Source organism: Pelophylax lessonae (assembly GCF_965119305.1).
Source record: "Pelophylax lessonae genome assembly, chromosome: 3".
Classification (NCBI taxonomy): domain Eukaryota; kingdom Metazoa; phylum Chordata; class Amphibia; order Anura; family Ranidae; genus Pelophylax; species Pelophylax lessonae.
Window position 1 is genome coordinate 41,856,562 of NC_138770.1, and position 12,315 is coordinate 41,868,876.

Consider the following 12,315-nt stretch of genomic DNA (forward strand, 5'->3'; position numbering starts at 1 on the left):
AATTCAGTTGTGGCTAGAATTCCTCATGGCTGGACAAATGCTTATCACAAATTTCTACTTATTCACCCCTTAGTTTACTATGTCAGGAATAGTTTCATACTAATTGAGATCTTATTCATCTACTTATGAGTACAACAAACCATAAAGGATATCATTTTTCTAAACCAACAATATTAACCCAACCATTGAGTTTAAAAAGTACTAGATTTGAATATTAGATGGCACTAAGTATCATAGGAATTAGCTCCATCTCATGGCCAAATATGTTTTCTTAACATTTTAAATCAACCATTTGACCAGCAAAGCAAATAGCTTACTAACATTTGTTTTTCCCCTCTATTCACAGAGAAGAAATATACATGTACATTCACCCGGTGAATTTCTGTGCAACTTTTTAAATGACTAGACCCCTAAATGTCAAAAGACATGTTATGAAGATCGGAAGTATGTAGCTGTAGCACCCTCCTAGTTAGATTGCTAGGGAAATGTAGTTTTTGTCCGACTATCTAGTTAGGGGAGTTGGATTGTCTGCTTTGCTTTTCTGTGGCTCTACAAGCTGTGGGATTGATTGCTTCCCCCTAGATCTGGTGAGAAACCTCCAGAGCTTGGAGTGAGAAGATACAAATCTTCAGCTTGAAAATTTACTACCCTCTGTCCAATCCCTGGAGAGGTGTGCCCACTAGGTGGTCAGAGATGAGTGTGCAAAGGCTGAAGCCTGGGCAGTGGAGTTAGATGATGTCTGGTCCTACCTACCAGAGGATGGACTGCTAATGCTTCAGGGGTGCTGCTTGCCCCTGGAGCCATCCAGGGCCGGCTGCTAAACTACTCTGTGCTATGGACAGAACCCTCAAATCCTGGATCTTCTTTTGAACTGGCCTGTGAGTAGAGCTTGGTTATTCATCTGCAGTTTCCATGTTCCTCAGTTTGTGCATAGCGGCTGTTCCAGTTAGCCCTGAACTTGTTCAGAATTGTTTGTTTGTGGTTGTCAGCTGCAAGGGTGTTAGGCAGCTCTGTTCCACTTTAAACTGTTATGGTGGTGTGCATTTGTGCTTTTGGATGTCGGATAGAGATGGTGCCCAGGAGAGATACGCCGATGGGGCATGTGGATTGATAAACCGAGTGGCTGGAGCTGATGGTGGATTCAGGATTGCCTCTTGTCCAGAGGCTGCTTCGCTCTGCGGAATGTGGATGGAGCTTAGCGACTGTGCCTAGTATGTGCCAATTGTAAAAGACCAATAGTGCTGGGGGACACTAGTAAACCTCTAGGGGACTTGCTGTCAAGCACCTTGCTGCCCACTATGTATACTGTGGAGTGGCAGACCGGTTACTGCATGGAAGTTCCAGAGCTATTTCAGCTGGCTGGAATGCACTATGGTGAGCACCTTTAGCACTGTGCAGCAGAAGAGAGCTGATTGGACCTCAAGGCCAGGACAGAAATCTGACCACAATAGCTGCAGTCATGGGAGAGGAGCCATCCGGGTGAGCTGGAGGCTTCTGTATCAAACAACGAGGTGTTGCACACAATGGGGAAGCCAGCAACAGTTGTGGTCTCTGTGGCCTGTACAGTAGAGCAGCCAGAATATGTCAAGGGACCAGGAGAGACTGCTTGGGAGGAGGGGGAGTCGGAGTCAGACCCTGAGTCCCCAAAGTTCACCACAGAAGTTAGTGGCGATGACGTGACTGGGATTTGGCTAAGGAGTTCCATACAGAGTAGTCCTGGGGGAGATAACAAGGAGGTAGAAGCTACAGAGCCTACCCCAGGTAATGCCCTTGAGGAAGCAGAACAGAGAGCAGACAGCCCACTAGTACTTGGCATTAAGGGGTTGTATCTAGAGAAGTGTACTGAGAATGAGAGGCTGAAGCATTCCCAACCTGCACTCTTGCACAGGCCTTAACTTCGGATTTCGCTGAGTTCCAAAGTAGAGTTGACAATTCTTATATGCCTCTGGGAAAGGGGGACAAGACAAAGAGACAAAGCTACCAAGGTTCTCTTGGCTCCAGAAAATCATGCAAAAATGGGTAGCCCTAGATTATGACTACGACTACCCGTATGGACCAGCGGAGATGATAGACAAGATTAAGGAAAAGCATCAGGATTGGTTTAACAAGCAAATCTGGAACTTTTGAGTGATCTTAAGACCTACAGAAATTCTAGCTCCACTAAGTTCTGGCAAAGATTTCTAGACCTCAAGAATAGCTGGAGCCTGGGGAGATTTATTTTCAAGGACATGGTGGTTTTCCAGAAGGCTGGCTGTTGCCTAAGGCAGGGGGACAACTTGGCTTCCACTTAAGGATGAGCCACATGGTGCTATCACTTGGATTTAGAGGAAGAATATCTCCCTCACCTATCCACAGTCGGGCTGAACATTTGTACATTTTCCAACTTTGGGCCCTTTGGACTTAGGGTCTCACAAAACCAGGAGCCGCATGTATATAGAGACTACATGTTGTTACTGTTGTGACCTAGCTAACTCCCTGGCTAGGAAATTATTGCTGTTAGGCAGAATGTAAAGTATATTAGTGTTTAGCTAGATAGGATGTATCGTTCTCTTTGCTTCATTCCAGGGACCTGGAAGATTGACTACGGGGCATGATAATTGTTCGTATAGAATTACTTTATTGACATGCATCTTTAGTGAGAGTGCAGGGCTTGTTTCATTGGTCTTATAGTACTAGGTAAATAGGATTACTGATATAGAGATGGAGGGTCATCCTTGCAGGGATGATGCTTCATCCACGGACACGGTTTTGTTGTTGAGCATTTGTTTAAACTGTTTATTCAACTTCACTGGTAGTGCTTACAATCAATATTTTTCTGCACTGAGTATATGTACTTAAAGAGGAGTTCCAGCTTTCGGGAAAAAAATTAAGTCAGCAGCTACAAATACTGTAGCTGCTGACTTTTAATATATATACACTTACCTGTCCAGGGAGCCCACGATGTCAGCACCCCAGCCAATTTTCAGATCGGCTGCCGCCACCATTCACTGTAAGGGAAACCGGCAATGAAGCCTTTCAGCTTCACAGCCGGCCCCCTAATGCGCATGCGCAAAGCACACTGTGGCAGTGGAGGAAGGAGAAACTGGATGGAGCTGTCTCCCGGAAGTGGGGAAGGGTACCTATCAGAAACAGGAAACTGTTCCCCCCCTCCCCCCTGAAAGGTGCCAAATGTGGCCCCAGAGGGGGGTGGGAGGGAAGCAAATGAGCGGAAGTTCAACTTTTGGGTGGAACTCCGCTTTAAGTCAGAATAGCCAGTTGCAGACTCTGTGCGTACTAGACACGCCCAGAAACATGTAATCTTTGTGCACAGGGCATGTCTAATAGATCCAGTCCTTCTGCTCTGCTGCTGGGATTTCCCTGTCCCAGTACAATGCAATTCAGCTGTAATTACAGCTGTACTCAAGAGTACAATGAGAAGGTCGGCAGCAGGAGCTGTAAAAAAAAAAAAAGCAGTCTGGCAATGTTTATCAACAACATTGCTCAGATGGGAATACAGAAAGTTACATTGAAACATTGTATCATATGTAGCTTTCAGTGTTTTTCATCTACAGATCAAAGGGATGAACTTTGATCTGCAGATGTTAAAGCAACCTTAACAAGTAAAAAAAAAAGTTTTTTTCCTAATTAAATGTTCCTCTGTTAAACCCCTTAATTTACTCTAATCAGCACTAATTAACTCCGTATTCTCCTTCTCCATTCAATTGTCATTTTCCTGGTAATTTTTTTTTTCTATTTTATTAACTGATAGAAAAAAAAGTTTACCTGTTTTTGTTTGCTTCATTCATTAATATTTTTACACCTTTTACATATATTTACAGGTATAACACTGAAAATAGCGCAAAATTTTAAAATAAAATTTGTAAAGAATTTTGCAATGCTTTGTTCCAAAATCATAATTATAGTGTTGTTTTGAGCAGGACAAATAACAGAACAAAATGTAATAACACTATTTATGTTTAAACTAACACTGTTAAAAAAATGCCTTTTGTTTAGTTTTATTACTTTTAATTGTCTAAGGATTGCGAAAAAAAATTGTTGGAGGAGAATATTCACGAAAAAAAGCCTTGTTTGCCCTTAAAAATCACAATATATGTATTACGTTGTTATATTAAATAACGACAAAATTATCGCAGAATAAATAGGGTCATAGCAAAAATTTGAAAATTGCTCTGGTCCATAGGGGTAAACAGGTGTTAGAGCCGAAGTGGATAGGGTTTATAGACAGGTACAAAAGTACGTGAATTAGACAAGTGCAGAATGGAAAAGGTTGTTTTGTTTTGGATAGATTCGTTATGTTATTGATTTTTGTTTCGTTTGGTTTCGGAATTTGTTTAGTTTTCATTAAATTTATTTTCGTTTTTTAATTTTCTAACGAATTCTAACTTTTCAGAATGATTAGAAATCGGATCGGTCGAAAGACGATGGAACGATTTGAATTCTGTGTGAAGAATAGCTGGTTGTTAGGCAGCGGGCCGGGAAGCCGGCCAACAACCATGAGTCATCAGCGGGCTTCCCCATTGACAGATAATTGTAAAGAAAAGAATGCTGGCATTGCCCGGTAATAGAAAAATGTTAAATAAAACGGCGTTGTGTCCCACCCCAGTCCATACCACTGAATTTAAATTTTTTGGGATCCCCCCAAAATCCATAACAGACCCTTATCTGAGCATGCAGCCTAGCAGGTCAAGAAAGGGGGGGGGTGATCGAGCACCTCCCCCCCCTACTGAACTATACCAGGACACATGCCCTCAACAAGGTGGGTGGCTGCTTTGGGGGCCGGTGGTTATGGGGGTCTGTAGGTGGGGGGGCTTATCTGAATCTGGAAGCCTCCTTTAACAAGGGGGGCCCCTGATATCCCCACCCCATGTGAGTATCCGGTACATCGTACCCCTATCCATTCCCCAAAAAAAGTGTCCGTCCCCGTAGGCGGAGCGTTGTTTTTTTCAGGTCAGCGGGCGGCGTGATTGGCGATGGATTTACATCGAGGGACACAATTTTTTTTATTTTTTCATAAAGGATTTGTCAAAACTTGTCTCTTGTTTTTATTACTTTTTGACACTTTTTTTGGTGAATGGGTAGGGGTACGATGTACCCAATATTCGCTCACATAGGGAGAGTGGGATTTTGGGGCCCACCTTAAAGGGGGCTTCCAGATTCTGATAAGCCCCCTGACTGCAGACTCCAACAACCACCTCACTACCAGGCCCTTGTCCTCATCAACATAGGGACAAGGTGCTTTGGGGTGGGCCCATGTTGAGGGCAAGTGGCCTGGTATGGTTTGGGAGGAGGGTGCTCACTCGCCCCCCTCCTTTGCTGAGGCTGCAGGCCTGCCAGGCTGCATGCTCGGGATAAGGGTCTGGTATGGATTTTGGAGGGGACCCCATGCTGTTTTGGAGTTTTTTTGACCAATCTGAATTCTAATCGTTCTGAAAAGTTGGAATTCGTTAGAAAACGAATAAATGAAACAAATTTTAACAGATTTCCGAATAACCAAAAACTTGTCCAAATTTTGTATTCGGATCGAAACAAATTGCACAGGTCAAATGTGAATTGCCTTTGTGTATATGTTCAATTGCATGCACAAGCTCTATTGTCAGTGAAAACCTAACCATATGGAATGTAATTTGTAATTATTGTTAAGCTGTGGATTTCCCCCTTTTTGTCCCTTGTAAATGGGATAATCCTTCTGTTCAAGTTCTACAGCAATAAAACTCAAAAAGTCACCCCCTAGACTGTTTTCTGAGCCAGTGTGAGTGAACTGTTTGCTGTGTGCCTGGCTGCCTCTGCACTGCATAGGAAATCCAGTGGCTCCTTCAGTGGTAAGTGTTACATAACAGCTAAATATATGGATTATTACGAGGCTGCAGCTAGGGGGAGCTCTAATGCTTACAGTGTGACTGCTGGAGAGTGATTCTTATGCCCCGTACACACGTGCAGATCGTCGGCCGAACGATCGGCCGTCTTTTGTCCCCGGGCTGTCGTGTCTGTTGAAAAGTGCAAAAGACTGCACAAGAATTTTGTCCGCCGACTGCAGAAGTGATGTCATGTGATGGTTAACTTTCCCTGTGTTTTTTCTTTTCTGAGCATGCCCAGTCTTGCAAATCTGCTGTCTGTCTGCCGAATTCTGTATTGACTGGCGAACAATCGGCCGCTCTGGTGTCGGCATACAAAAATTCTAATGCTTGCACGACAGATTGTTTTCGGCCGAAAGTGCGCTGTCTGTTGTCGGAAGCATTAAACTAACAAGCCGAAAATCGGCCGATCGTTCGGCGGCCGAACATTTTTGGCCGACAATCTGCACGTGTGTACGGGCCTTTACTCTCTCTCACTGCCAAAGCTGTTTTTGCAACTTTTTCCACACACGTTAAAATGCACATTTTGGGCTTGAAGATTATTTTAAACCCCCCAACCAGGGTTCCTCCTGAGGTTGCTAGGGGTTCCTTGAGCAATAGGCAATTTCTGCCTCTCAGATGACACCATTGTTCCTCTTAGCTATCTGTAAGGGGGTAATTCTTCCCAATGACGACAAGAGTAAGGAGCATTCTTCCAACTGACTGTCACACTAATGTGTCATGAGTTGTAGATTTTAAATTTTTAGCAGGGGTTCCCAGAGACCAGAAATGTATTTCAAGGGTTCCTCTGTGTTGAAAAGGTTGAGAAAGGCTGCCTCAAACATATATATTTTCTGACAGCAGAGGCCCTGGAAAATAAAATGGTGGTAATTTTTAAGGTATTCTTGTACACAAATTGCGCCTTACCAATCCATGTTTACGTTCTACTTTTTAACTATTTTCTCATCAACATGGGGACAAGGTGCTTTGACCGGGGATAATCCACATGTTGAAGGCCTTTTATGGTTCAGGAGGAAGGGTCCACATGCTTCGCTCCCCTTCATTGGGTCCAGCACTCTGGTGCCATTCTAGGGTGGATCTCATCTGCAAAACACCTTGTTGATGAGTACAAGAACACACAGAAGCACAAAGCTGGCGGGTGGTTGTGGGGTTCTGAGGGCAGGGGTTCTATTGGAACATGGAAGCCCCCTTTAAAAAAATAAGGAGGCCCCTGGATACTGCCCCCCTACATAAATAAGTATGGAGTGCATAGTATCCAAAGGTACCACTAGCTGGATGATGGCTCCCTGAGCAGTCATCAGCTAAAGGAAGAGATGGGATAGTGGCGACATCATTGCCCAAATATGTAAAGTAAAAATATTCAGGCATTGATTTCAGTGCTATCTTCTCCCCTTTGCTTATGTATTAGGCATTCCTAGTGACATCAGCGGTCCCAAGGGACATGGTTGGGAAAGCACTCACTGCTTCATTAGAAACCTGTGACAGCTGTTATATATAGAAGTGGTAGAAATATATTATATACCTTTTTGGTCTGATGCTCAGATCGTACAAACAGGAGGGTGGAGCTTATCCCATGTGGTCAGTGTAGTGGTCTCCTACATTGGTGACTAATGGGAGAAGGACCCCCTTATATCAGTGGTCAGTGTAGTGGTCCCTTACATTGCTGCCCAGTGGAAGAAGGACCCTCTTATATCGGTGATCATTGTAGTGGTTCCTTACATTGGTGACCAAAGGGAGAAGGACCCCCTTATATCAATGGTCAGTGTAGTGGTTCCCTTACATGGGTGACCAAAGGGAGAAGGACCCCCTTATATCAGTGGTCAGTGTAGTGGTCCCTTACATTGCTGCCCAGTGGAAGAAGGACCCTCTTATATCGGTGATCATTGTAGTGGTTCCTTACATTGGTGACCAAAGGGAGAAGGACCCCCTTATATCAATGGTCAGTGTAGTGGTCCCTTACATTGGTGACCGAAGGGAGAAGGACCCCCTTATATCAGTGGTCAGTGTAGTGGTTCCCTTACATGGGTGACCAAAGGGAGAAGGACCCCCTTATATCAGTGGTCAGTGTAGTGGTCCCTTACATTGGTGACCAGTGGGAGAAGGACCCCCTTATATCATTGGTAAGTGTAGTGGTCTCTTACACTGGTGACAGATGAGAGAGGAACCCCCCTATATCAGTGGTCTGTGTAGTAGTTCTTTACATTGATGACCAATGGGAGAATGGCCCCCTTATATCAGTGGTCAGTGTATTGGTCTCTAACCCCCCCCCCCCCCCATCCACACCAGGCCCTTTGATCACACCAAAATAAAAATAGAATAATTATGTAGGGCTTCCAGTTTACGATAAGTCATGCCCCACACCCCCAAAACCACTGTGCCAGGGTTGTGGGGAAGAGGCCCTTGTCCCGTAAACATAGGGACATAGAGCTTTGGGGTAGAGGGAGTCCCCCCCCCGTCCCCAAAGCAACCCCCTCATGTTGAGGTTTTGTGACCTGGTATGGTTCAGTGTGGGGGAGGGGGGGGCACATTTGCTGGTCCCCATTTTTTGGCCTGGTGAATTTGGGGGTTGAGGGGGGGGGGTCGACCCATGCAATTTCTTTTTTAATTTTGGCATGGGGTTCCCCTAAAAATTCATACCAGACCTAAAAAAAATATATAAACTGCTATCAACATGGGGACAAGGTGCTTTCAGAGTTGTATAAAGTACTCGAAACCCATACTTGAGTAAAAGTACAAGTGCTCGATCAAAAAGTGACTTGAGTAGAAGTGGAAGTGCTCGATCAAAAAGTGACTTGAGTAGAAGTGGAAGTGCTCAATCAAAAAGTGACTTGAGTAGAAGTACTAAAGTATTCAACATTTTTTATACTTAAGTATTGCAAGTAGTTTTTTTTTTTAAATTTTGCTACTCAAGTACTGAAAGTAAAAGTACAAGTACTGTGTTATGTAGTTATTAAAGAAAGAAGTCAAAAGTTTGAACATCAAATTGTTTTTTATTATTTCAAATGCAGCTTTTATTTATACATACAGTAGCTTTTATTTTCGTATGCGCTGATAATACACATGTTTTGAGCTTCATGAAACCTGCCATCTACTGTTCTGGCAGTGGTAATTTTTATAACTGTAACGAGTAACTATGCAGCACAAAAAAAAAAATATCGGAGTAGAAGTATTGAAATCATCGGAAAAATTTAGTGAAGTAAAAGTGGAAGTAGGAGAAAAAAATTCTACTTTAGGAAAGTACAGATACCGCCTTTCGGTACTTAAGTACAGTAGTGAAGTAGTTCTACTTAGTTACTATACATCTCTGGGTGCTTTAGAAGGGGGTGCCCTCCCTGCCTCAAAGCACACCCCATTATGAGGGCATAATACCTGGTATAGTTCAGAAGGGGGGGGGGGGTGCTTGCTTGTGTGTTCTCCTAGTGTGCAGGTAATCAGTGTGTTCTCCTGGTGTGCAGTGTGCAGGTAATCAGTGAGTTCTCCTGGTGTGCAGTGTGCAGGTAATCAGTGTGTTCTCCAGGTAAAGGTGGTGATGACCCCTTCTATAAGGATATACAGTACATACACACACAGCACAAGGCCGTGTTCACACTACGAGGTGTTTACTAGTGCTGCAGTTCCTCTGAGCTCCACAAGGTGGTGATCTCACTTTTATCCAGACAGGAAGTCTCTATGGAAGACCGGAAGTGATGTCAGGTATAACCAGGAAGTTCCAGGTGAGAGGTGAGTCGGGAGGAAGTAGAGAGAAGACATTGTTGTAAGTGGAAGCAGAGGAGGTAATCAGATCTTATTCTCTATTTACACCCAGTAACCCCCCCCCCCCCCCCCCCCGTCATGTCCGTCCTCTTCCTCCATAGTCACTGTGACGTCTTTTATCATCATCATTATTATTATTATTAATCCCCTTTTTTATATATATATATATATATATATATATATATATATATATATATATATATATATATAGTCACAGGACACTACAGGGTAGGGTTGCCACCTTATCCCTTTAAACCAGGGGTGGGGAACCTTTTTTCTGCCGAGGGCCATTTGGATATTTTTAAAATCATTTGGGGGGGCGTACAAAATTATCAACTTAAAAATGTGCCTGTTATATTTGGTCAAACATTTAATTAACTCACCCCTAATGTGATGGCTGCAACTGCTTCTCTTTGGTGAGGTGTGTGATGTTAGCTGGTATTGATGATGTTGCTACTGGCAACTGGTTTTCCAGGTTTGCCCCCCTTAATGCAGAGTGATTAGTGCCCCAATCAATGCAGAGTGATTAGTGCCCCCCTTAATACAGAGCGATTAGTGCCCCAATCAATGCAGAATTACCGACTCCTATGATAGACATCACCACTGTGCTGTCTATCATAGGTAGGAGGCGTGACTTTGTATGACAGCGGCCGCACCAGGCAAGCAGAGGGACCCGCTCTGTGTGTAATCAGGAGGCCCTCCCCCTTCCCCTCCGGAGGCAGCCCAATGGGCCGGATCAGATGGCTTCAGGGGCCGCATACGGCCCTCGGGCCGCAGGTTCCCCACCCCTGCTTTAAACCCTAAACACACATTAATTACACAGGTTGTGTGGCTGATTAACCACTTGCCGACCGCCGCACGACTATCTACGGCGGCGGTCAGCCCCTCACAGGCAAAGTGACGTAGGTCTACGTCGCTCGCTTGTGAGGGTTTAGGGAGCGAGCGCGCTCACGGACCCCCCCCCCCCGCGCGTGACCGGCGGACCCGATCACCGCCGGCCACTCTGCGATCGGCGGGGGAGAGGGAGAAAGTCAGGCAGCTTGTGTAAACAAGCTGCCTGTCATTCTCCTCTCTGTATGAGAGATGATCACATGGATCTACTATGTAGATCCATTGATCACTCTGCATACAGTTGAAGCCACAGCCAATCACAGTTAGAATCACGCCCCTAGGGACACACACAGCCCCTCCCTCTCAAATAAAGTTAACCCCTTCACTACCAGTGTATTTTTACAGTAACAGTGCATATATATAGCACTGATTACTGTAGAAATGTCACTGGTAACCCCAAAAGTGTCAAAAATGTCAGTCAAGGGTCCGATCTGTCCGCCGCAATGTCGCAGTACCACAAAAAAATCGCAGATCGCCGCCATTACGCGTTAAAAAAAAAAACAACAAAAATGACAAAAATCTTTCCCTTTGTTAGTAAACGCAATAACTTTTGCGCAAACCAATCAAAATACGCTTTTTGCGATTTTTTTTACCAAACATAGGTAGCATAAAACATATTGGCCGAAAATATTAAAAAATTTTGATTTTTACATTTTTTTTTGGGGGAATTTCATATAAAAAAAAGGGAAAAATATTGCTATTTTTGCAAAATTTACGCTCTTTTTTTGTTTATAGCGCGTGATCAAAAAATCGCACAGGTGATCAAATACCGCCAAAAGAAAGCTCTGTTTGTGGGAAAAAAAGGACGCCAAATTCGTTTAGGTACAGCGTCGCACGACCGCGCAATTGTCCGTTAAAGTCACGCAGTGCCGAATCGCAAAATACCCTCTGGTCGTTTAGCAGCCAAATCCTCCGGGGCTTAAGTGGTTAAGGTGGTAATTAAACTCACTTAGTGCCTTATGTGCATTATATTAGCCTCAGAACCTGGGAGTACCTTAGTACCTGGGAGGACATTGTAACTGGGAGTACCCTGGGACTCGGAGTACCTTAATACCTGGGAGGACCTGGTGACTGGGAGCACCTTTGTATCTGGGAGTACATTGTGACTCGGAGTACCTTCGTTTTTTGGAGGACCTGGTGACTGGTAAGCAATGACTGTAAGCCGGGTCCTAGGAGCGACTAAGTAACGGGAGTAGGTTTAGCATCAGGGGAGCTTGGAGTAGTGTAGGTAACGAATAGCAGGTCGTTATCCTTATTATCCCCATAGAATAGAGGGTTATAATGTCCGACAGGATTGGGGATGCCACTTGGTGCACTTCTTGCTGCATCTATGCGTTCCTTGATGAATCAATCGAGGGCGAATACTGCTGTGCAAGATGTGAGTGACTTGTTTCTCTAGAAGCACAGATCCTGGATCTAGAAAACAAGTTGGCAACACTGCATAGCATCAACAACCTGGAAAGGAGCTTGGACATTACCCAGCAGGTGCTGGCGGGGCCAGCGTAGAGAAGGGTGGAGATGCAGGCACCGGAGGTAGGCAGTTTGGTGACAGTTGGACAGAGGGGAAGAGCGCTAGGGAGGCCAGTCCTGAGTTGGTACACCCCAACAAATATGCCAAGTTGCATGATGATGGGGATATCAGCTCAGGGGTGGCAGTGCTGGAGCAGACGCCCTCCCCCCGCTGCAAACAAAAACACAAAGAAAGGGCGCACCAGCCTAGTGCATTATCCTCAGTAAGGCTTTTATTTATAAGAAATTAAAAGATGCCTACTCACAAACTTGTGATGTAAACCAGCATATCAGGTTCGAATAACGAAGT

The 12,315-nt window shown here is 44.5% G+C and overlaps 2 protein-coding genes across 2 annotated transcripts in view; both read left to right on the forward strand.

Moving 5' to 3' along the window:
- LOC309550683 (uncharacterized protein) overlaps window positions 1–12,315 on the forward strand; it is a 3,164,715-nt gene that overhangs the window by 1,144,885 nt on the left and 2,007,515 nt on the right. The window lies entirely within an intron of this gene.
- LOC309550699 (uncharacterized protein) overlaps window positions 1–12,315 on the forward strand; it is a 114,845-nt gene that overhangs the window by 89,580 nt on the left and 12,950 nt on the right. The window lies entirely within an intron of this gene.